The sequence below is a fragment of the Ranitomeya imitator genome, chromosome 3 (assembly GCF_032444005.1).
Source record: "Ranitomeya imitator isolate aRanImi1 chromosome 3, aRanImi1.pri, whole genome shotgun sequence".
In the NCBI taxonomy this organism is placed as follows: Eukaryota; Metazoa; Chordata; class Amphibia; order Anura; family Dendrobatidae; genus Ranitomeya; species Ranitomeya imitator.
In genome coordinates, this window is record NC_091284.1 from 652,325,311 (window position 1) to 652,350,689 (window position 25,379).

Consider the following 25,379-nt stretch of genomic DNA (forward strand, 5'->3'; position numbering starts at 1 on the left):
GGTATCGACTCCATCACCAGTAATCTCTCACATTATGTAGATCTGTTCTTGCAAAAATACGTTATGGACCTAGATTCTTATCTTAGAGACTCCTCTCATCTAATTGACCATCTTTTATCTCTACCCAATGTCCCCTGTGGCATTTTACTAACCATGGATGTACAGGCCCTTTATTCAAATATCCCTCATGATTTAGGCCTTGAAGCGGTAACTCAATTTTTGCTGACTGATGGCCAATTACCTCCTATGCAAATTGAGTTTTTACAAAAAGCGGTAATGTTTGTCCTTCGCAATAACGTTTTTTCTTTTGAAAGGGCTTTCTACCGCCAGGTGAGGGGCTGCGCGATGGGGACGAGATTTGCCCCCAGTTATGCTAATTTGTTCATGGGGGCATTTGAGTCCGTCTTCATCGCGCAGTCCCCACTGGCGGTTGGCAAAATTGCCCTCTACCGCCGTTTTATTGATGATCTTTTTATTATCTGGACGGGTTCCGAACTAGAAGCACTGGATTTTGTTCAGTCCCTGAATATGAATTCTTGGGGACTAAAATTCACAGCCAACTTATCTAGTACAGCAATCCAATTTCTAGATTTATTGGTACAAGTTGACCCACATGGTCACTTTTCAACATCCACGCATTTCAAAAGGGTAGACGTAAATAGCTATCTAAATTTTAGCAGTGGTCACCTCCCTAATTGGATTTTAAATATCCCTTATGGGCAGTACTGGAGGATCAGGAAGAACTGCACTAAAGACAGTGATTTCTTCAAAGAAGCTGATATCCTGAAACATCGTTTTAAGAGTAAAGGGTACCATAAAAAATTGGTTTCTGATGCATTCACAAGAGCCAGAGCCTTCACACAAAAAGAATGCATTGAGCAGATTAAAAATAAGAATAATAGGTCTGTTAAACCCTGTGATTTCACTAAATGGAGTTTTATAACTACCTTTAATCAATCACATGGGGTCGTACGAAACCTTTTGAAAAAATATTGGTTCATCTTGAAAGGGGATCCAGTTTTATCAACACATATTCCTGCGCAACCTAGAACCATCTTCAGAAAAAAAAATCGCACCCTTTGTAACATCGTTGCTCCCAGCAACGTAACTCGTGAGTGTGCATCCACATCTACTTGCCGGACACAACATAATCCGGGTTGCTTTGCTTGCAGGGCAGCTAAGTGTTTATGTTGTGGTTCCATCAGTAATGGAGCGAAAGAATTTCGGTCATATACTACGGGCACCAGTTTTAATATTAACTGTCATGTAAACTGCCGCTCTAGTTATGTAGTTTATCTGATCGAATGTGGTTGTGGGCTGCAATATGTCGGGCGGACGATACAGGCTATGCATGCAAGGATGAATAAACACCGTCAGAACATCCGGAATGGGTATTTAATGCATAGTCTGTCAAAACACTTCCTCACAGTACATAATAGGAACCTAAGTTCACTAAAGCTAACCATCATAGATCAGATACGAAAGGATATGCCTGATCGCTTTACCAATTTAGTAAGAAGAGAAAGTTATTGGATTTTTAAACTCGGCACACTGGCACCTGAGGGGTTAAATCTCATCATTGAAAAGGTCACATAATGGCTGCATTTTTGCCCTGTTTTTTTTTTTATTTATTTTTTATTATTTCGCATTTTATTGGTTTTATTTTAGTTGATTTTATATTATGCTGTATCCATTTTTTTAATCTTTTTTGATATACTGTATATGTTTTTAAACTGCGTTGCGACTTGTATCTTAATTAATCATGTGATCCCACCTAATCATGTGTTCTGAACAATTGCTCCTTAAATCTCATTGGTTGGTGCTTCTTTATATACTCACTCTGGCCCACTCTCTGTATACTGCCACCTGATGAAGACGGAGCTGTTCCGTCGAAACGCGTTGTGGATTTCAATAAACAAAGAAACTTTTAATCCTTTCATCTGTGTCCTGTGCGCTTCCATGTGACCGGAGTATTTTGCAACTTACAGTTTATTCCTCTCCTGAGGCACCCGGCAGGAGCTGCATCGGACCTTTCTCAATCAACATCTCCCCTGACCGCCAGCCTGGCGCTCCGTTAGCCTGTCCTTTCTGTATCTAGATCCACAGATGAAGACAGACTTCTAATGTCCATCGCTACACCTGTGTACTGAACCACCCAAATGTCTAGGGGAAAAAAAAGGCAAAACACAGTGCAAAGAAAAAAAAATGGTCTCAGAACTTATTTTTTCCCTCTATTGAGAATCATTAGTACTTTTGGCTTCCTGTACTGTTATGAAAGGCAATTCAGTACCACAATGGACATAGCGGTCAGAGCACATACAGTGATCTGACAATAACCCAAAATCATAGAACGAGCTCTGAGACGTGGGAACTCTGCAGACCGCAATCCCTAATCCTCTCCAAACAACACTAGAGGCAGCCGTGGATTGCGCCTAACTCTGCCTATGCAACTCGGCACAGCCTGAGAAACTAACTAGCCTGAAGATAGAAAATAAGCCTACCTTGCCTCAGAGAAATACCCCAAAGGAAAAGGCAGCCCCCCACATATAATGACTGTGAGTTAAGATGAAAAGACAAACGTAGAGATGAAATAGATTCAGCAAAGTGAGGCCCGACTTTCTTAACAGAGCGAGGATAGAAAAGATAACTTTGCGGTCTACACAAAACCCTAAAGAAAACCACGCAAAGGGGGCTAAAAGACCCTCCGTACCGAACTAACGGCACGGAGGTACACCCTTTGCGTCCCAGAGCTTCCAGCAAAAAATTAGACAAGCTGGACAGAAAAAATAGCAAACAAATAGCAAAGAAGAACTTAGCTATGCAGAGCAGCAGGCCACAGGAATGATCCAGGGAAAAGCAAGTCCAACACTGGAACATTGACAGGAAGCCAGGATCAAAGCATTAGGTGGAGTTAAGTAGAGAAGCACCTAACGACCTCACCAGATCACCTGAGGGAGGAAACTCAGAAGCCGCAGTACCACTTCCCTCCACCAACAGAAGCTCACAGAGAGAATCAGCCGAAGTACCACTTGTGACCACAGGAGGGAGCTCTGCCACAGAATTCACAACACGTAAGTGTCCTTATTACTGCACCTGCTGTGTGGTTCTCTGTGCCCTCTAAATTCTAAAGCAACCCTCTAGAATATAGTAATTGCGGATGCAAGTTCCCTAGAAAACAGTGCCCACATTTTACCTCCTAGAAAGTGCCCCTTTAACAATGACAATAACCTGAGTTCCAATTAATCATGCTCTGAGTCTCCCCCTTGTACAGCTCTGCTCTATACAGTATGATGCTCTCTTATACACAGTATAAGCCCTCAAACTGTTGATGGCTCAAACACTGTATGATGGCCCCCTAGATAGCCTCAATAGTCCTCAATACAATATACTGCACTCCACATAGACTTCCATATAGTATGATGCACTCCCCATAGGCAGACTCTACATAGTGTAATACATTCCTCATAGGCATACTTTATAGTATAATGCTTTCCGCACAGGCAGACTCTATATAGTATAATGCTTTCCCTATAGGCAGACTCTATAGTACAATGCACCCCCATCGGCAGACTATATAATATCCTCATGTACAGCACTAATGAAACAATGGTGCTATATAAATAAATAATGCACCCCCATAGGCAGACTCTATAGTATAATGCACTGCCATAGGCAGACTCTATAGTATAATGCACCCTCCATAGGCAGACTGTATAGTATAATGCACTGTTATGATCCGGTGACCTTGGAGCCGCATGAAACTTTCTCTGGAGTAGGTGGTAACTATACTGACCGCAAATCCTGATCTTAACACCGCAACTAGAAATAGCCGTAGGGTGTACCTAACAAACCCTAGACACCTCGTCACAGCCGGAGGACTAAATACCCCTACAGATGGAAATAGGAATTCTACCTTGCCTCAGAGCAGAACCCCAAAGGATAGGCAGCCCCCCACAAATATTGGCTGTGAGTAGGAGAGGAAAAACAAACAGGCAGAAAAACAGGATTTAGCACAAGAGGCCACTCTAGCTAAAATAGGAAAGGATAGGACAGAGTACTGTGTGGTCAGTATTAAAACCCTTCCAAAAATATCCACAGCAGATTATACAAAAAATTCCTCCATCTAACTAAAGACGTGGAACGTATATCTGCAACTCCAGAGACTCCTACACTCAGAGCAGGAATACAATCAAAAAACAAGCACACAGCTTGTGTGCCATAGAAAAAGAAACAGACACTTATCTTTGCTGAATTGGCAGCTAAGCAGAAGAAGCCAGACAGAGATCCAACACTTCCCAAGAAACATTGACAACTTGCAAGGACTAATGAGTCCTGCAAACCTAAATACCCCAGTCAGAATTGCAATCAGCAGATACACCTGTCCAGGACTGCAGCCCAGGGACAACTGCATTACCACCTACAACCACCGGAGGGAGCACAAAAGCAGAATTCACAACAGTACCCCCCCTTGTGGAGGGGTCACCGAACCCCCACCAGAGCCCCCAGGCCGATCAGGATGAGCCAGATGAAAGGCACGAACCAAATCAGCGGCATGGACATCAGAGGCAAAAACCCAAGAATTATCCTCCTGGCCATAACCCTTCCATTTGACAAGGTACTGAAGCTTCCGCCTCGAAAAATGGGAATCCAAAATCTTCTCAACAACATATTCCAACTCCCCATCAACCAACACAGGGGCCGAAGGATCAACAGAGGGAACAACGGGCTCCACATATTTCCGCAATAAAGATCTATGGAAGACATTATGGATCGCAAAAGAGGCCGGAAGCGCCAGTCGAAAAGACACCGGATTAATAATCTCAGAAATCCTATAAGGACGAATAAACCGAGGCTTAAACTTAGGGAAAGAAACCTTCATAGGAACATGACGGGAAGACAACCAGACCAGATCCCCAACCTGAAGCCAGGAACCAACACACCGATGACGGTTAGCAAAACGTTGAGCCTCCTCCTGAGACAACACCAAATTGTCCACCACATGAGCCCAAATCTGCTGCAACCTGTCAACCACAGAATCCACACCAGGACAGTCAGAAGGCTCAACCTGCCCAGAAGAAAAACGAGGATGAAAACCAAAATTACAAAAGAAAGGCGAAACCAAAGTAGCCGAACTAGCCCGATTATTAAGGGCAAACTCGGCCAATGGCAAGAAAGCCACCCAATCATCCTGATCAGCAGACACAAAGCATCTCAAATAAGTCTCCAAAGTCTGATTAGTTCGCTCGGTCTGACCATTTGTCTGAGGATGAAACGCAGAAGAAAAAGACAAATCAATGCCCAGCCTAGCACAAAAGGCCCGCCAAAACCTAGAAACAAACTGGGAACCTCTGTCGGACACAATATTCTCCGGAATACCATGCAAACGGACCACATGCTGAAAAAACAACGGAACCAAATCCAAAAAGGAAGGCAATTTAGGCAAAGGCACCAAATGAACCATCTTAGAGAACCGGTCACAAACAACCCAGATAACCGACATCCTCTGGGAAACCGGAAGATCGGAAATAAAATCCATAGAAATATGCGTCCAGGGCCTCTCAGGGACCAGCAATGGCAAAAGCAACCCACTAGCACGGGGACAACAAGGCTTGGCCCGCGCACAAGTCCCACAGGACTGCACAAAAGAACGCACATCACGCGACAAAGAAGGCCACCAAAAGGACCTACCAACCAAGTCTCTGGTACCAAAAATGCCAGGATGACCAGCCAACACGGAACAGTAAACCTCACAAATCACTCTACTAGTCCATCTGTCAGGAACAAACTGTTTCCCCACAGGACAGCGGTCAGGTTTGTTAGCCTGACATTCCTGAAGAACCCGTCGTAAATCAGGGGAAATTGCAGAAAGGACCACCCCTTCTTTCAGAATACCGACCGGTTCTAAGACCTCAGGAGAATCAGGCAAAAAACTCCTAGAGAGGGCATCAAAGGAACATCATTATGAACCCCCTGACAACCCCAACTAGTCACAGACATGGACTTCCAATCCAACACAGGATTATGTACCTGCAACCACGGAAAACCCAGCACGATAGCATCATGCAAATTATGCAACACCAGAAATCGACAATCTTCCTGATGGGCTGGTGCCATGCGCATGGTCACCTGTGTCCAAAACTGGGGCTTATTTTTAGCCAAAGGTGTAGCATCAATGCCCCTTAAAGGAATAGGGTTCTGCAAAGGAAAACCACAACGCCTGGCAAACTCAAAGTCCATTAAGTTCAAGGCGGCGCCTGAATCCACAAACGCCATGACAGAAAATGATGACAATGAGCAGATCAAGGACACAGATAACATAAATTTAGGTTGTACAGTACTGATGGTAAATGAACTAGCAATCCTCTTTGTCTGCTTAGGGCAGACTGAAATTACATGAGAAGCGTCGCCACAATAATAACACAACCTATTCTGACGTCTGAATCCTTGTCGTTCCGTTCTAGACAGAATCCTATCACACTGCATTGGCTCAGGAATCTGCTCTGAGGACAACGCCACAGCGCGCACAGTTCTGCGCTCCCGCAAGCGCCGGTCAATCTGAATGGCCAGAGACATAGAATCACTCAGACCGGAAGGCGTGGGACATAACATCTTTAACGGATTTAGAAAGACCCTTTCTGAAAATTGCCGCCAAAGCATCATTATTCCATTTAGTCAACACAGACCATTTTCTGAGTTTCTGACAATACAATTCTGCCGCCTCTTGACCCTGAGACAGCGCCAACAAGGTCTTCTCAGCTTGATCCACAGAATTTGGTTCATCATATAATAATCCTAAAGCCTGAAAAAAGGAGTCTACATTAAGCAAAGCCGGATTCCCAGATTCCAGGGAAAACGCCCAATCCTGCGGGTCGCCACGCAGCAGGGAGATGACGATTTTAACCCGCTGAATGGAATCACCGGAGGATCGAGGTCTCAAAGCAAAAAACAGTTTACAGTTGTTTTTAAAACTCAAAAATTTGGACCTGTCACCAAAAAACAAATCAGGAGTAGGAATCTTCGGTTCTAAAACAGGAGTCTGAACAATATAATCAGAAATACACTGTACCCTAGCAGCAAGCTGGTCTACACGAGAAGCTAATTCCTGAACATTCATGCTAGCACAATGCTCCTCAGCCACCCAGAGATAAAGAGGGAAGAGAAGATAAAGCAGACTGAAGAAAAAAAAATGGCTCAACACCTCTCTTCCCTTCTTCTGAGATGCATTTAACTCATTATGGGCCAGTTTTACTGTTATGATCCGGTGACCTTAGAGCCGCATGAAACTTTCTTTGGAGTAGGTGGTAACTATACTGACCGCAAATCCTGATCTTAACACCGCAACTAGAAGTAGCCGTGGGGTGTACCTAACAAACCCTAGACACCTCGTCACAGCCGGAGGACTAAATACCCCTACAGATGGAAATAGGAATTCTACCTTGCCTCAGAGCAGAACCCCAAAGGATAGGCAGCCCCCCACAAATATTGGCTGTGAGTAGGAGAGGAAAGACAAACACAGGCAGAAAAACAGGATTTAGCACAAGAGGCCACTCTAGCTAAAATAGGAAAGGATAGGACAGAGTACTGTGCGGTCAGTATTAAAACCCTTCCAAAAATATCCACAGCAGATTATACAAAAAATTCCTCCATCTAACTAAAGACGTGGAACGTATATCTGCAACTCCAGAGACTCCTACACTCAGAGCAGGAATACAATCAAAAAACAAGCACACAGCTTGTGTGCCATAGAAAAAGAAACAGACACTTATCTTTGCTGAATTGGCAGCTAAGCAGGAGAAGCCAGACAGAGATCCAACACTTCCCAAGAAACATTGACAACTGGCAAGGACTAATGAGTCCTGCAAACCTAAATACCCCAGTCAGAATTGCAATCAGCAGATACACCTGTCCAGGACTGCAGCCCAGGGACAACTGCATTACCACCTACAACCACCGGAGGGAGCCCAAAAGCAGAATTCACAACAGCACTCCCATTAGCAGGCTCTATAGTATAATGCATCCCCCATAGGCAGACTCTATATTGTATAATGCGCCCCCCATAGGCAGACTCTATATTGAATAATGCACCCTCATAGGCTGACTATATTGTATAATGCACCCCTTATAGGCAGACTCTATATTGTATAATGCACCCCCATAAGCACTCTATATTGTATAATGCAGCACCGCATAGGGAGACTCTATATAATGCTCCCCTCCATAGGCAGACTCTATATCGTATAATGCACTCCCCATAGGCAGACTCTATAGTATAATGCACTGCCATAGGCAGGCTCTATAGTATAATGCATCCCCCATAGGCAGACTATATATTGCATAATGCACCCCCTTAGGCAGATTCTATAGTATAATGCACCCTCCATAGGCAGACTGTATAGTATAATGCACTCCCATTAGCAGGCTCTATGGTATAATGCATCCCCCATAGGTAGACTCTATATAGTATAATGCATCTCCTATAGGCAGACTCTATATTGTATAAGGCGCCCCCCATAGGCAAACTTTATATTGAATAATGCACCACCATAGGCTGACTATATTGTATAATGCACCCCAATAGGCAGACTCTATATTGTATAATGCACCCCTATAAGCACTCTATAATGTATAATGCAGCACCCCATAGGGACACTCTATATAATGCTCTCCTCCATATACACTCTACATAGTATAATGAACCCTCCATAGGCAAACTCTATATCGTATAATGCACTCCCCATAGGCAGACTCTATATTGTATAATGCACCTTCCATAAGCAGATTCTATATTATATAATGCACCTCCCATAAGCAGACTCTATAGTATAATGCAATGCACCTCCCATAAGCAGACTCTAGTATAATGCAATGCACTCCCATAGGCAGACACTATACTGTATAATGCACCCCCTTAGGCAGACTCTATAGTAAAATGCACCCACATAGGCAGTCTGTATAGTATAATGCACCCCCCATAGGCAGACTCTATAGTATAATGCACTCCGATAGGCAGACTTTAGTATAATACATTCCCCCATAGGCAGACTATAATATAATGCACCCCATAGGCAGACTCTATAGTATAATGAAGCCCCTTAGGCAGACTCTATAGTATAATGCACCCCCATAGGCAGACTATAATATAATGCACCCCCATAGGCAGACTATAGTATAATGCAGCCCCCCATAGGCAGACTCTATAGTATAATGCACCCCCATAGGCAGACTCTATAGTATAATGCACCCCCATAGGCAGACTCTATAGTATAATGCATCCCCCATAAGCAGACTATAGTATAATGCAGCCCTCCATAGGCAGTCTTTATAGCATAATGCACCCCCATAAGCAGACTATAGTGTAATGCAATGCACTCCCATAGGTAGACAATATACTGTATAATGCACCCCTTTAGGCAGACTCTATAATATAATGCACCGCCATAAGCAGGCTCTATAGTATAATGCACCCCCATAAGCAGACTATAGTATAATGCATTCCCATAGGAAGACTCTATAGTATAATGCGCCCCATAGGCAGACTCTATAGTATAATGCACCCCAACAGGCAGACTATAGTATAATGCACCCCATAGGCAGACTCTATAGTATAATGAAGCCCCTTAGGCAGACTCTATAGTATAATGCACCCCCATAGGCAGACTATAATATAATGCACCCCCATAGGCAGACTCTATAGTATAATGCAGCCCCCCATAGGCAGACTCTATAGTATAATGCACCCCCATAGGCAGACTCTATAGTATAATGCACTCCCATAGGCAGACTATAGTATAATACATCCCCCATAAGCAGACTATAGTATAATGCAGCCCCCCATAGGCAGTCTTTATAGCATAATGCACCCCCATAAGCAGACTCTATAGTGCAATGCAATGCACTCCCATAGGCAGACAATATACTGTATAATGCACCCCTTTAGGCAGACTCTATAGTATAATGCACCCCATAGGCAGACTCTATAGTATAATGCACCCCCATAGGCAGACTCTAGTATAACTCACTCCCCATAGGCAGACTCTATAGTACAATGCACTCCCATAGGCAGACTATAGTATAATGCTTCCACCATAGGCAGACTCTATAATATAATGCACCCCCATAGGCAGACTATAGTATAATGCATCCCCATAGGAAGACTATAGTATAATGCACTCCCCATAGGCAGACGCTTTAGTATAATGCACCCCATAGGCAGACTCTATAGTATAATGCACCCCGACAGGCAGACTATAGTATAATGCACCCCCATAGGCAGACTCTAGTATAAGTTCTCTCGTTTTAGTAATTCCTTGGAGCCCGCTGTTTGAGTATTGGGCACACTTTAACCACAGTGTTTCTAATAATTATATAATTATTTGGTAAGCGATCTTTTTACTATGTCTATCTAGTATAACTCACCCCCCATAGGCAGACTCTATAGTACAATGCACTCCCATAGGCAGACTATAGTATAATGCATCCCCATAGGAAGACTATAGTATAATGCACTCCCCATAGGCAGACTCTATAGTATAATGCACCCCCCATAGGCAGACACTTTATTATAATGTGCCCAATTGGCTGACTCGATAGTATAATGCACCCCATAGGCAGACGCTATAGTATAATGCACCCCCATAGACAGACGCTATAGTATAATGCACCCCCATAAGCAGACTCTATAGTATAATGCATCCCCATAGGAAGACTATAGTATAATGCACTCCCCATAGGCAGACTATAGTATAATGCACCCCCCATAGGCAGACTCTATAGTATAATACACTCCCATAGGCAGACTATAGTATAATGCACTCCCCATAGGCAGACTCTATAGTATAATGCACCCCCCATAAGCAGACGCTTTAGTATAATGCGCCCCATAGGCTGACTCTATAGTATAATGCACCCCCATAGGCAGACTGTATGGTATAATGCACCCCCATAAGCAGGCTCTATAGTATTATAATATAATACACCCCCATAAGCAGACTCTATAGCAGGGGTCCCCAACCTGTAGCTCGGGAGCCACATGTGGCTCGCGAGCCCATGATGTGTGGCTCGCGGCTGCCTGCCAGCTTGGTGCATTATCACCAGATGTAAATAACTATTAAGAGCAGATCCCTAAATGGTTACTTTTGTGTGTAGCTCTGTACAAAAGAGCAGATTTGAATGGGAGGGAGATGGGAAACAGTGGAGTTTGGCATATTGCCTTGGTGTGATTTCAGTGGAGAAGCTTTGGTTGTCATTATATAATATATAATGGAGGCTCTCGGTATCACTGCTGAGAGTGGGGGAGGAGCTGGCTGTGGCTGTGGCTTGCGACACTCTCTCAGAGCTGAATGTGGCTCACGACCCTCTTTCATAGCTGGATGTGGCTCTCAAGGTCAGAAAGGTTGGGGACCTCTGCTCTATAGTATAATGCACCCCCCATAGGCAGACTCTATAGTGTAATGCACCCCCATAAAAATAAATACAATACTCACCTCCCCCATCGTTCCTCTGCTGCTCTGCGCACCCGCCCATCTCCAGACAGCGGGCGCCAACTAGTGACATCATCGCGCCCACTGTCAGTATCTGCATCAGTGACGTCAGACGCTGAAGGGGGAATGATGGGAGAGGGAGCGTAACGCTCCTTGTCTCAACAATGTGGTCATGTGGTCAAGTGAGAGCATCTAGCTTATACAGCTGCCCACTGCTGGCACCATGCCCCCCTCCTGCTCAGGGACCCTATAACGGCAGGGTGGCAGAGCAGGGAGATCGATCCTCCCCGCTCTGCCACAGAGTGTAACTGTATGGGTGCACTGTGCACGCAGATACAGTTACAGTAGTGTAGCTCCAGGTGGGTCTGCTCAGAGTGTGGGGTCTGGGGTGGCCACCCCCTCTGACCCCCCCCCCTTGTAGCTATGCTGCTGGTAGTCACCTATTTTATGGCTATGTAGTAAGTGGGGAAACTCCTTTAAATAAGTTGTTTGCCACATAGATAAAATAAGGAATTGCACACTACACAAGCAATGCCAGGAAAAAACCTAACGATAATATTGAATCACAAAGCTTGATAAAGGGTAACAATATGAATGGCAAACCATTCGGCAAATGAAGAACAACAAAGAAGAAAAAAAGAAAAAAACGAACAAGGGTCAAAAAAATAAAAAATGAACACATGATAATATATGAAATAGTCAAAATATAAATTTTATTGATAATGCATAGGGACAAAAAAAGGAAGAAAAATATAGCAATGTGGTGCCAACCACACACAGTGTGTATCAGCCCACAAAAAACACACCTCGCAAATAAACCACAAATGTATATAGACTACATGTACATAATACAGGTAAAATAACATCCATCAATAGTGTATAGCCCGAAAGAAAATATTAAATAAAGTAAATATATAGCCCATAAGAAAATGTTAAATAAAGTGAAGGGGCATATAAATGTACATGTAACCTGAGATAGTATGGGTATACAAATAAATGAACAGGTAACCGAACGACCAGAGAAAAAGAGCAGAATGATATCTGCTAACTCACATCAATGCGTACGTACCATAATGAAGTGGTCAGTAAGTATGGAAGATATATACAGATAATGCCATCTACACTATGTGAGGCTCCACAGTGTAGTGACCTGCAGCTGCAAGGTAGACGGTCACAACATGCGAATCGTTAAGGAGAGGTTACCTGTAAGGTCTGGTAAGTGTGGACAGACGCGCCCCGTTGCGCGTTTCGGATCGAGAGTCCTTCGTCAGTGGCCACTCCCCCTGACGAAGGACTCTCGATCCGAAACGCGCGTCGGGGCGCGTCTGTCCACACTTACCACACCTTACAGGTAACCTCTCCTTAACGATTCGCATGTTGTGACCGTCTACCTTGCAGCTGCAGGTCACGACACTGTGGAGCCTCACATAGTGTAGATGGCATTATCTGTATATATCTTCCATACTTACTGACCACTTCATTATGGCACGTACGCATTGATGTGAGTTAGCAGATATCATTCTGCTCTTTTTCTCTGGTCGTTCGGTTACCTGTTCATTTATTTGTATACCCATACTATCTCAGGTTACATGTACATTTATATGCCCCTTCACTTTATTTAACATTTTCTTATGGGCTATATATTTACTTTATTTAATATTTTCTTTCGGGCTATACACTATTGATGGATGTTATTTTACCTGTATTATGTACATGTAGTCTATATACATTTGTGGTTTATTTGCGAGTTGTGTTTTTTTGTGGGCTGATACACACTGTGTGTGGTTGGCACCACATTGCTATATTTTTCTTCCTTTTTTTGTCCCTATGCATTATCAATAAAATTTATATTTTGACTATTTCATATATTATCATGTGTTCATTTTTTATTTTTTTGACCCTTGTTGTTCACATAGATAAAATGGCCAATAGTTATGATCGCTCATCAGTTTCAGATGTATGGGGGTCTGACACCCACCGATCAGCTATTTGCAGTGTCGGGACAGCACGGCCCGCAGGGATAAGTCATCAATAGCGAAGTCGTGGACAATTCATTAAAGAGGTTGTCCACTACACGGACAACACCATCTCAATCCTTTTGTCTCATCCTTGTAAAATAATAACCCCTATACTCACCTCTGACGTCATTAGAGCGTTGTCGGCACGGTCTCTCCCTGGCTTTGCTTGACAATCACGTGGCATCACTCTCCCCACCTGGGGACAAAACACATACGGTACATCCCGAAGAAGTGAGGGAGCAGCTGCAGCTGTCAATTATGTCTGTAGGAGAGGAGAGTGAAGCCAGTGCTGTTTGGCCACAGGGCTTGTGTGACATAATGTCACGCGATCCCCGGGAGGGCCAGTGTCGGGCCACGGGAACACCGACACCGGAGGTGGGTATAAATGTTATTATTTTAAAGAGGAAAACATGGATTAGGGAGGAGAGATCATAACGGTCAACCCCTTTAGTGAAATTTTAGTGAAAAAAAGTCTATATACTTTTGAGGTCGGGTTCACGCATGTTCGGTGGGGTTGTTGTGTTCTGCAATGCTGACAATGGCAGCTCACTGGCTACTGCAGGAGTGTGGGCAGCCCAGAGGCAGATGCAACCAATGTGACATGCAGTGTTATGGTGGTCCTCGGGGGTCCGCATCTAGAGTGCACGCAGAGTCATATAGCCACGGGTGGGGCTGAAGTAAGTACAACAATACCTCCAAGCCACAGCCCTAGACCCTAGTGATGAGGAAAACGGATTTTACAAAACTAAAGAGGGAAAAAAAAGTTTCATGTATTTTCATAAAAGAAGTGAAGAAACTCAACAAAAGACTTAATGTAAAGCAAGAAAACCTTTAGCAAAAAAAAAAACAGTTAAAGATTCTGATCACTAAGGCCCAGAATAAAGGATTAACAGATGAAGCCTCGCTGTTACCCATAGCAACTGACAGCAGGCACGTGACGGGGTGCCGCTCCGGGGTCGCATGGCTGCAGCAGGCAGCGCTGTCCCCTCCCGATGCCAACCATTCCAACCAATGCGCCAGAGCCCGCGCCGGGTGATGACGTAACAGACGTCAGTGCTTGGAACCACAACAGCTCGTCAGCTGCGCAGCGGAGCCTGCAGGGCCGGTGTCCGGACCCTGCCGAGGATGCAGCCGCTGACTGTACGAGCGGCGAGGCCCTGATCTACCGCAAGCAACGGGGGCGTCACACCTGCTGGGCCGCAGCTGTCACCGGGCGGAGAAGACCCTGAGCGGAGCGTCCCCGGTAATGATGATGGCAGCAGATCTGTCACTAGTTGCCTCCACCTCTCCTGTCCTGCAGCTGTGCCGATCACTGTCCGCATCATGTAAGATGGGTGTGCTCCTCTCCAGGACTGCTGTGTGCAGGATCTGGCCTGTGTGCTCTATTGTTCTCTGGTAGCAGCCATTCCAGGGAGAAACTGATGGTAGTGACAGGAAGTGTAGAAATGTCAGAGCCCCCGGTCACAGACCTGTATAGTGATGTTGTGTGGATAGCCTGGCTGGTGACGTGTGTACGGTATCTGGTTATACTGGTGGTTGTATGGATGATGCTTTTGTCTCGCCGCAGGCTGATGATGGTTGTTTTTGGTGGTACGGTGGATACAATGCATCTATGATAATCATCTGTCGTTCGGGTAATATGTGATGTGCAGCTACACTGCCCGCTCTCCGCAAGCTGCAATGCACGGGGGCTTCTGCCATCTTCCTACAATAAGGCTCTGATCACATGGTGTCTGTTCTGTCTTGGGGACCAATAAATGGAACATGTGATCTGCTGCATCCTTCGTGCACATGGTTGACAATGGCCCCAGTGATCATGATTGGGTCTGGGGGTTTTTTAACAGAAAAAAGTCCTTTTAGTTTTAAGAAACTAAATCCAAACAAACCCCATAACAATGAATGGGGCCTCTCTCGTCTCCATTGGCATACCTAATACAGCGGGTCACTCAACCTGTTTGTTCCTTACACAGAACAGTCAGATGGAGTGTCCGAACATCAATGTGAACAGAACCTTAAAGGGTTAAACTCAACAATCCAAGTTATTATCCAGTCCTCAGGAGAACAGCATTCCGCTTTCTGCATCAGTCCCATAGCCAATGTGTGGAGGGGTGGCATGCATGGGTCGCCACCATGCCATTCTGTCGGGGCATGTCACAGCCACCTTCTCAGGTTCAGTGAGAGTCCCAGGGGCCGGAGCCCCACCGGTCAGCAAGTTATCACCTATTCTGTGGGTGTAATAGACGTATGGAAATTATTAGCATGAATTCCCACTCTATCCATGGTCGTGTTCACTGCAGGTTGTATTTCACTTTTGTAACATATTCCGTCCCTTTGCTTAGGTTGGAATCGAGAAGAAAGCCATAACTTATTGCAGATATTTACATCGTGTTCAATAAGTCCTAAAATCTATGCAAATTATTTCCTCCAATAAAATTGAGATTGCAAACAGACATTAAAGGGATTTTCCACTTCCTTAATTTACCTCTCATACTATGGCCAGGTTTTTGCCAATCACCCTGAGAGGTTTTTTTTTACTCTGAGTCATTGCTGCACCATTGTTTTGTTGCCTCTGCCCCAATGTTCTCTTCAGATTGTGGCAGCTGAAAGCTCAAACTACAGTTCATAGTCCACCTTGCAATCCTATGCTGGGCACTGGGTTTTGCCACCCACCACTTTCCTCTGAGCATTCCTATCTTTCCTCCAGGCATCCTCCTGTCATTGGGGTGGAACGTCTCTGTGGATTCTTGACTTTGGTAGAACGGAAATAAAAAAGCTTCTTGTAGTGCCACTGGGGCCCTGTATAAAATGTGGAAGAAGACAACCCTGGGGCCCTGTATACAGTGTGGAAGAAGACAACCCTGGGGCCCTGTATACAGTGTGGAAGAAGACAACCCTGGGACTCTGTCAGCAGTGTGGAAGAAGACAACCTTGGGGCCCTGTATACAGTGTGGAAGAAGACAACCCTGGGGCCCTGTATACAGTGTGGAAGAAGACAACCCTGGGGCCCTGTATACAGTGTGGAAGAAGACAACCCTGGGGCCCTGTATAAAATGTGGAAGAAGACAACCCTGGGGCCCTGTATAAAATGTGGAAGAAGACAACCCTGGGGCCCTGTATACAGTGTGGAAGAAGACAACCCTGGGGCCCTGTATACAGTGTGGAAGAAGACAACCCTGGGGCCCTGTATAAAATGTGGAAGAAGACAACCCTGGGGCCCTGTATACAGTGTGGAAGAAGACAACCCTGGGGCCCTGTATACAGTGTGGAAGAAGACAACCCTGGGGCCCTGTATACAGTGTGGAAGAAGACAACCCTGGGGCCCTGTATAAAATGTGGAAGAAGACAACCCTGGGGCCCTGTATACAGTGTGGAAGAAGACAACCCTGGGGCCCTGTATACAGTGTGGAAGAAGACAACCCTGGGGCCCTGTCAGCAGTGTGGAAGAAGACAACCTTGGGGCCCTGTAAACAGTGTGGTAGAAGACAACCCTGGGGCCCTCTATAAAATGTGGAAGAAGACAACCCTGGGACCCTGTATACAGTGTGGAAGAAGAAAACCCTGGGGCCCTGTATGCAGTGTGGAAGAAGACAACCCTGGGGCCCTGTATACAGTGTGGAAGAAGACAACCCTGGGGCCCTGTATACAGTGTGGAAGAAGACAACCCTGGGGCCCTGTATACAGTGTGGAAGAAGACAACCCTGGGGCCCTGTATACAGTGTGGAAGAAGACAACCCTGGGGCCCTGTCAGCAGTGTGGAAGAAGACAACCCTGGGGCCCTGTATAAAATGTGGAAGAAGACAACCCTGGGGCCCTGTATACAGTGTGGAAGAAGACAACCCTGGGGCCCTGTATACAGTGTGGAAGAAGACAACCCTGGGGCCCTCTATAAAATGTGGAAGAAGACAACCCTGGGACCCTGTATACAGTGTGGAAGACGACAACCCTGGGGCCCTGTATACAGTGTGGAAGAAGACAACCCTGGGGCCCTGTATACAGTGTGGAAGAAGACAACCCTGGGGCCCTGTATACAGTGTGGAAGAAGACAACCCTGGGGCCCTGTATACAGTGTGGAAGAAGACAGCCCTGGGGCCCTGTCAGCAGTGTGGAAGAAGACAGCCCTGGGGCCCTGTATACAGTGTGGAAGAAGACAACATTGGGGCCCTATATGCAGTGTGGAAGAAGACAACCCTGGGGCCCTGTATGCAGTGTGGAAGAAGACAACCCTGGGGCCCTGTATGCAGTGTGGAAGAAGACAACCCTGGGGCCCTGTATACAGTGTGGAAGAAGACAACCCTGGGGCCCTGTATACAGTGTGGAAGAAGACAACCCTGGGGCCCTGTATACAGTGTGGAAGAAGACAACCCTGGGGCCCTGTATAAAATGTGGAAGAAGACAACCCTGGGGCCCTGTATACAGTGTGGAAGAAGACAACCCTGGGGCCCTGTATACAGTGTGGAAGAAGACAACCCTGGGGCCCTGTATAAAATGTGGAAGAAGACAACCCTGGGGCCCTGTATACAGTGTGGAAGAAGACAACCCTGGGGCCCTGTATACAGTGTGGAAGAAGACAACCCTGGGGCCCTGTATACAGTGTGGAAGAAGACAACCCTGGGGCCCTGTATACAGTGTGGAAGAAGACAACCCTGGGGCCCTGTATAAAATGTGGAAGAAGACAACCCTGGGGCCCTGTATACAGTGTGGAAGAAGACAACCCTGGGGCCCTGTATACAGTGTGGAAGAAGACAACCCTGGGGCCCTGTATGCAGTGTGGAAGAAGACAACATTGGGGCCCTGTATGCAGTGTGGAAGAAGACAACATTGGGGCCCTGTATGCAGTGTGGAAGAAGACAACCCTGGGGCCCTGTATACAGTGTGGAAGAAGACAACCCTGGGGCCCTGTATACAGTGTGGAAGAAGACAACCCTGGGGCCCTGTATACAGTGTGGAAGAAGACAACCCTGGGGCCCTGTATACAGTGTGGAAGAAGACAACCCTGGGGCCCTGTATACAGTGTGGAAGAAGACAACCCTGGGGCCCTGTCAGCAGTGTGGAAGAAGACAACCCTGGGGCCCTGTATAAAATGTGGAAGAAGACAACCCTGGGGCCCTGTATACAGTGTGGAAGAAGACAACCCTGGGGCCCTGTATACAGTGTGGAAGAAGACAACCCTGGGGCCCTCTATAAAATGTGGAAGAAGACAACCCTGGGACCCTGTATACAGTGTGGAAGACGACAACCCTGGGGCCCTGTATACAGTGTGGAAGAAGACAACCCTGGGGCCCTGTATACAGTGTGGAAGAAGACAACCCTGGGGCCCTGTATACAGTGTGGAAGAAGACAACCCTGGGGCCCTGTATACAGTGTGGAAGAAGACAGCCCTGGGGCCCTGTCAGCAGTGTGGAAGAAGACAGCCTTGGGGCCCTGTATACAGTGTGGAAGAAGACAACATTGGGGCCCTATATGCAGTGTGGAAGAAGACAACCCTGGGGCCCTGTATGCAGTGTGGAAGAAGACAACCCTGGGGCCCTGTATGCAGTGTGGAAGAAGACAACCCTGGGGCCCTGTATACAGTGTGGAAGAAGACAACCCTGGGGCCCTGTATACAGTGTGGAAGAAGACAACCCTGGGGCCCTGTATACAGTGTGGAAGAAGACAACCCTGGGGCCCTGTATAAAATGTGGAAAAAGACAACCCTGGGGCCCTGTATACAGTGTGGAAGAAGACAACCCTGGGGCCCTGTATACAGTGTGGAAGAAGACAACCCTGAGGCCCTGTATGCAGTGTGGAAGAAGACAACATTGGGGCCCTGTATGCAGTGTGGAAGAAGACAACATTGGGGCCCTGTATACAGTGTGGAAGAAGACAACCCTGGGGCCCTGTATACAGTGTGGAAGAAGACAACCCTGGGGCCCTGTATACAGTGTGGAAGAAGACAACCCTGGGGCCCTGTATGCAGTGTGGAAGAAGACAACCCTGGGGCCCTGTATGCAGTGTGGAAGAAGACAACATTGGGGCCCTGTATGCAGTGTGGAAGAAGACAGCCCTGGGGCCCTGTATACAGTGTGGAAGAAGACAACATTGGGGCCCTGTATGCAGTGTGGAAGAAGACAGCCCTGGGGCCCTGTATACAGTGTGGAAGAAGACAACATTGGGGCCCTATATGCAGTGTGGAAGAAGACAACCCTGGGGCCCTGTATGCAGTGTGGAAGAAGACAACCCTGGGGCCCTGTATGCAGTGTGGAAGAAGACAACCCTGGGGCCCTGTATGCAGTGTGGAAGAAGACAGCCCTGGGGCCCTGTATGCAGTGTGGAAGAAGACAACCCTGGGGCCCTGTATGCAGTGTGGAAGAAGACAACCCTGGGGCCCTGTATACAGTGTGGAAGAAGACAACCCTGGGGCCCTGTATACAGTGTGGAAGAAGACAACCCTGGGGCCCTGTATACAGTGTGGAAGAAGACAACCCTGGGGCCCTGTATACAGTGTGGAAGAAGACAACCCTGGGGCCCTGTATGCAGTGTGGAAGAAGACAACCCTGGGGCCCTGTATGCAGTGTGGAAGAAGACAACCCTGGGGCCCTGTATACAGTGTGGTTATACTGTAGCTGTAAGCAACAGATGAATTGCTGGCTTTTATTCTATCTAATATATATAATACCATATATATGTTTTGAAGAATATTTCCTTTGAAAATGATGAGTAAATGACAGAGAGAATTGCTGTATGTGAAAGCTTGTGCTAAAATCGCATTGCAATCGGATATAAATCAGATGCTAGGTGGGAAAATCGGATTGTAGTCTCATGGAAAACGCATGACACTCACATGACTTTGAAGGAACATGATCGGACAGATTTTAAAATCGCTAGTGTGGATCCGGCCTCACTTGCATTTTATTGTTGCATATTTTCAGTGTGGAATCTATGACAAGTCATCTTTGTATGACCAGGACCTTTCCAGGGGTTTGTCCACCAATCAACTTGAAACTGTTGTGGCAGTGGTCAGATAGAAGGGATGGAAGGGGTAGGATACAGCAGACCCGCCATTGCTTAGTGCAGACTGCCATGTTCTGCTGTTTTATCCTATTCACTTGAATAGTGGATAAAGAGCAATATACTAAATCTTGTATGGGTCTGCTGTATCCTGCCCCCTATTTCCGACCATTGCCAGAGCAGTTTTCATTTGATTGGTGGGTGGGCTTGGTGTTCGAAGCCCACCAAAATCATCAGCCATGGATAATCCCTTTAATAAAGGATTTTTTGCTTGGCTCCTGGACTTTACAATATATAACAGGGTGAGTGGGGATAGGCTTTCTTTCACCCAGGGCAGGAATTCAGTTTGCTGCTCTAGCGCTGTATCTGAATGCTCTTATAAGGCCACGTTCACACGTTCAGTATTTGGTCAGTATTTTACCTCAGTATTTGTAAGCCAGAACCAGGAGTGGAACAATTAGAGGAAAAGTATAATAGAACCATATGCACCACTTCTGTATTTATCACCCACTCCTGGTTTTGGCTTACAAATACTGAGGTAAAATACTGACCAAATACTGAACGTGTGAACGTGGCCTAATAGGTAGAAAAGCTTATTATCACCCCCATTAACCAGGCAACCCCCAATGCCTATGTGACTTATGCATTAATACTGCCACCTACGGTGATGGGCTGGGCACCATATTGATTTCAATGATGTAGTTTCTGCTAGAACATGATGTCCCTGCCCATTGTTACTGTGCACATTACAGGCACGATTGTTTCCTCTTTGCGCCATTGTTTTATGAGTAACTGCCATCACTTTTGTCGTAAATACAACTCGCCATAACCTGAATTGTTAACCATTGCCCTGCTAATTGTGACAGATTGAAACATTTCAAAACTTTGTTGCTCATAGCAACCAATCAGAACTCGGCTTTTATTTCTTAAACTGCACTGATAGAAATGAAAGCTGTGCTGTGATTGGTTGGTATGTGCAAAGACACTTATTCTTTTAAACTGATTTCTGAAATTTGGCTTTTTGGAATAATGACTCTGCAATTTTTTATGCAGGTTTTTTTTTTGTGTGAAAGCTATAAGTGGATCCAGCAAAGAGAGGTAAAGGTATGATCACTCGTAATAATTTTGGAAAATCGTTGCATAACACATAACCTAATTTCTCTATGTGAACATACACTTATCAGGAAGGGACACAGACAGTAGAGGGCTATAGAATTGTAATGTATCCATAAAAATTGGATGCCGCTCTGATGGTCGGTATGGCGGCATTTTTTTTTTCTCGCACTGTCCGATTTCAGAGTGGAATAGCAGCATGCTGTGACTTTTTTTTTCTCATGCCGAATATAGCTGAGAAAAAATACGCAGCTCTGCACTGCCTCATTGGATAACATTGGTCCGAGTACAATCCAATTTGTCTGTTTTTTTTCTCACATTGCACTCTTCCGATTTACACGCCAGTGTGCGCGAACCCTGAGGATGACAGTGGACACCTAAGGCCTCTTTCACACTTCTGTTTATTACAATCAGTCACAATCCATCAAAATGTTGAAAAGACGGATCCTGTGCTGATTGTAAAAAACGGATGCACTGTAGCCGTTTTTCTCCATCGTCTCATTGGGGGACACAGGACTGTGGTGTATGCTACTGCCGCCAGGAGGCTGACACTAAGTAGATACAAAAAAAGTTAGCTCCTCCTCCATAGTATACACCTTGACACTGGCCCTGACAGCTCCAGTTTATGTTTAGTGTCCGTAGGAGCAGGGCCGGCTCCAGGTTTTTGAGGGCCCCGGGCGAAAGAGTCTCAGTGGGCCCCCCCTTTAACATATACCCCGATTAATGATCGCATATAAACACAGCCATGTAGTATATAACACTGCCCACGTAGTATATAGCAGCCCACGTAGCATATAGCAGCCCACGTAGTATATAGCACAGCCCACGTAGTATATAGCAGCGCAGCCCACGTAGTATATAGCAGCGCAGCCCACGTAGTATATAGCAGCGCAGCCCACGTAGTATATAGCAGCGCAGCCCACGTAGTATATAGCAGCGCAGCCCACGTAGTATATAGCAGCGCAGCCCACGTAGTATATAGCAGCGCAGCCCACGTAGTATATAGCAGCGCAGCCCACGTAGTATATAGCAGCGCAGCCCACGTAGTATATAGCAGCGCAGCCCACGTAGTATATAGCAGCGCAGCCCACGTAGTATATAGCAGCGCAGCCCACGTAGTATATAGCAGCGCAGCCCACGTAGTATATAGCAGCGCAGCCCACGTAGTATATAGCAGCGCAGCCCACGTAGTATATAGCAGCGCAGCCCACGTAGTATATAGCAGCGCAGCCCACGTAGTATATAGCAGCGCAGCCCACGTAGTATATAGCAGCGCAGCCCACGTAGTATATAGCAGCGCAGCCCACGTAGTATATAGCAGCGCAGCCCACGTAGTATATAGCAGCGCAGCCCACGTAGTATATAGCAGCGCAGCCCACGTAGTATATAGCAGCGCAGCCCACGTAGTATATAGCAGCACAGCCAACGTAGTATATAGCAGCGCAGCCAGGGCCGGCTCCAGGTTTTTGAGGGCCCCGGGCGAAAGAGTCTCAGTGGGCCCCCCCTTTAACATATACACCGATTAATGATCGCATATAAACACAGCCATGTAGTATATAACACTGCCCACGTAGTATATAGCAGCCCACGTAGCATATAGCAGCCCACGTAGTATATAGCACAGCCCACGTAGTATATAGCAGCGCAGCCCACGTAGTATATAGCAGCGCAGCCCACGTAGTATATAGCAGCGCAGCCCACGTAGTATATAGCAGCGCAGCCCACGTAGTATATAGCAGCGCAGCCCACGTAGTATATAGCAGCGCAGCCCACGTAGTATATAGCAGCGCAGCCCACGTAGTATATAGCAGCGCAGCCCACGTAGTATATAGCAGCGCAGCCCACGTAGTATATAGCAGCGCAGCCCACGTAGTATATAGCAGCGCAGCCCACGTAGTATATAGCAGCGCAGCCCACGTAGTATATAGCAGCGCAGCCCACGTAGTATATAGCAGCGCAGCCCACGTAGTATATAGCAGCGCAGCCCACGTAGTATATAGCAGCGCAGCCCACGTAGTATATAGCAGCGCAGCCCACGTAGTATATAGCAGCGCAGCCCACGTAGTATATAGCAGCGCAGCCCACGTAGTATATAGCAGCGCAGCCCACGTAGTATATAGCAGCGCAGCCCACGTAGTATATAGCAGCGCAGCCCACGTAGTATATAGCAGCGCAGCCCACGTAGTATATAGCAGCACAGCCAACGTAGTATATAGCAGCGCAGCCAGGGCCGGCTCCAGGTTTTTGAGGGCCCCGGGCGAAAGAGTCTCAGTGGGCCCCCCCTTTAACATATACACCGATTAATGATCGCATATAAACACAGCCATGTAGTATATAACACTGCCCACGTAGCATATAGCAGCCCACATAGCATATAGCAGCCCACGTAGCATATAGCACAGCCCACGTAGTATATAGCAGCGCAGCCCACGTAGTATATAGCAGCGCAGCCCACGTAGTATATAGCAGCGCAGCCCACGTAGTATATAGCAGCGCAGCCCACGTAGTATATAGCAGCGCAGCCCACGTAGTATATAGCAGCGCAGCCCACGTAGTATATAGCAGCGCAGCCCACGTAGTATATAGCAGCGCAGCCAACGTAGTATATAGCAGCGCAGCCCACGTAGTATATAGCAGCGCAGCGCAGCCCACGTAGTATATAGCAGCGCAGCCCACGTAGTATATAGCAGCGCCACTCACTCAGGCACTGGTAGGACTAGGAGCTCCTCCTGAATCTGCCTCATAAGTTCAGCAGCACTGCAGCCAGCCAGGGGCGGAGATCAGAGCAGAGAACGTGCTCTCTCCGCCCACAAACAATGTCACACTGGCTGCCTTCTCTTAACCCCTATGTGTGCCTGCCTGGCTGCACTGACTGAGTGAGAAGATGCTTGTGTCAGAGCTGGCACATAGGGGTTAAGAGAACTCAGCCAGTGTGACTTTGTGGGCGGAGAGAGCATGTTATCTCCTGCTCTGCTCTCCCAGCTGTATCTATGACAGCGTGAGTGGGCCCCCCTCTCTCTCTAGGGCCCCGGCATTTGCCCAGGTGCTGACGCCGGCCCTGAGCGCAGCCCACGTAGTATATAGCAGCGCAGCGCAGCCCACGTAGTATATAGCAGCGCAGCCCACGTAGTATATAGCAGCGCCACTCACTCAGGCACTGGTAGGACTAGGAGCTCCTCCTGAATCTGCCTCATAAGTTCAGCAGCACTGCAGCCAGCCAGGGGCGGAGATCAGAGCAGAGAATGTGCTCTCTCCGCCCACAAACAATGTCACACTGGCTGCCTTCTCTTAACCCCTATGTGTGCCTGCCTGGCTGCATTGACTGAGTGAGAAGATGCTTGTGTCAGAGCTGGCACATAGGGGTTAAGAGAACTCAGCCAGTGTGACTTTGTGGGCGGAGAGAGCATGTTATCTCCTGCTCTGCTCTCCCAGCTGTATCTATGACAGAGTGAGTGGGCCCCCCTCTCTCTCTAGGGCCCCGGCATTTGCCCAGGTGCGCCAGGTGCTGACGCTGGCCCTGCGTAGGAGGCACATCTCTGGGTTTTCCCAGATGCTTTTTTCTCTGAAGATGAGACAGGGGCGACATACCCTTTTGAAGGGGTCCGATCTCCCCAAACCAACGGGCGAGCACGTGGAGTGTCGCCTCCACGTATCCTCTCCCGCGACGTGGGATTTTTTGCCGGACTAAGAACCTGACCACCCTGAGGTAACGGAACCCTAGGTTGTACAGGCATTCATTCCTTGTCCGTGCAGCCTCCACTTCATCACCAATGCACGGCTA

At 46.9% G+C, this 25,379-nt stretch overlaps 1 protein-coding gene and 1 long non-coding RNA gene across 2 annotated transcripts in view; one reads left to right on the forward strand and one right to left on the reverse strand.

Moving 5' to 3' along the window:
* LOC138670668 (uncharacterized) overlaps positions 1 to 14,499 on the reverse strand; it is a 56,622-nt gene extending 42,123 nt beyond the window's left edge. The window contains exon 1 of the long non-coding RNA XR_011319368.1: positions 14,410 to 14,499. This is a non-coding gene — a long non-coding RNA (uncharacterized lncRNA). The remainder of the gene's footprint in view (positions 1 to 14,409) is intronic.
* A 24-nt stretch (positions 14,500 to 14,523) lies between these two features.
* The window catches only part of AKAP11 (A-kinase anchoring protein 11), a 71,902-nt gene continuing 61,046 nt past the window's right edge, over positions 14,524 to 25,379 (forward strand). Inside the window, exon 1 of the mRNA XM_069758218.1 lies at positions 14,524 to 14,741. The gene's annotated coding sequence lies outside the window, so the exon portion shown is untranslated. The remainder of the gene's footprint in view (positions 14,742 to 25,379) is intronic.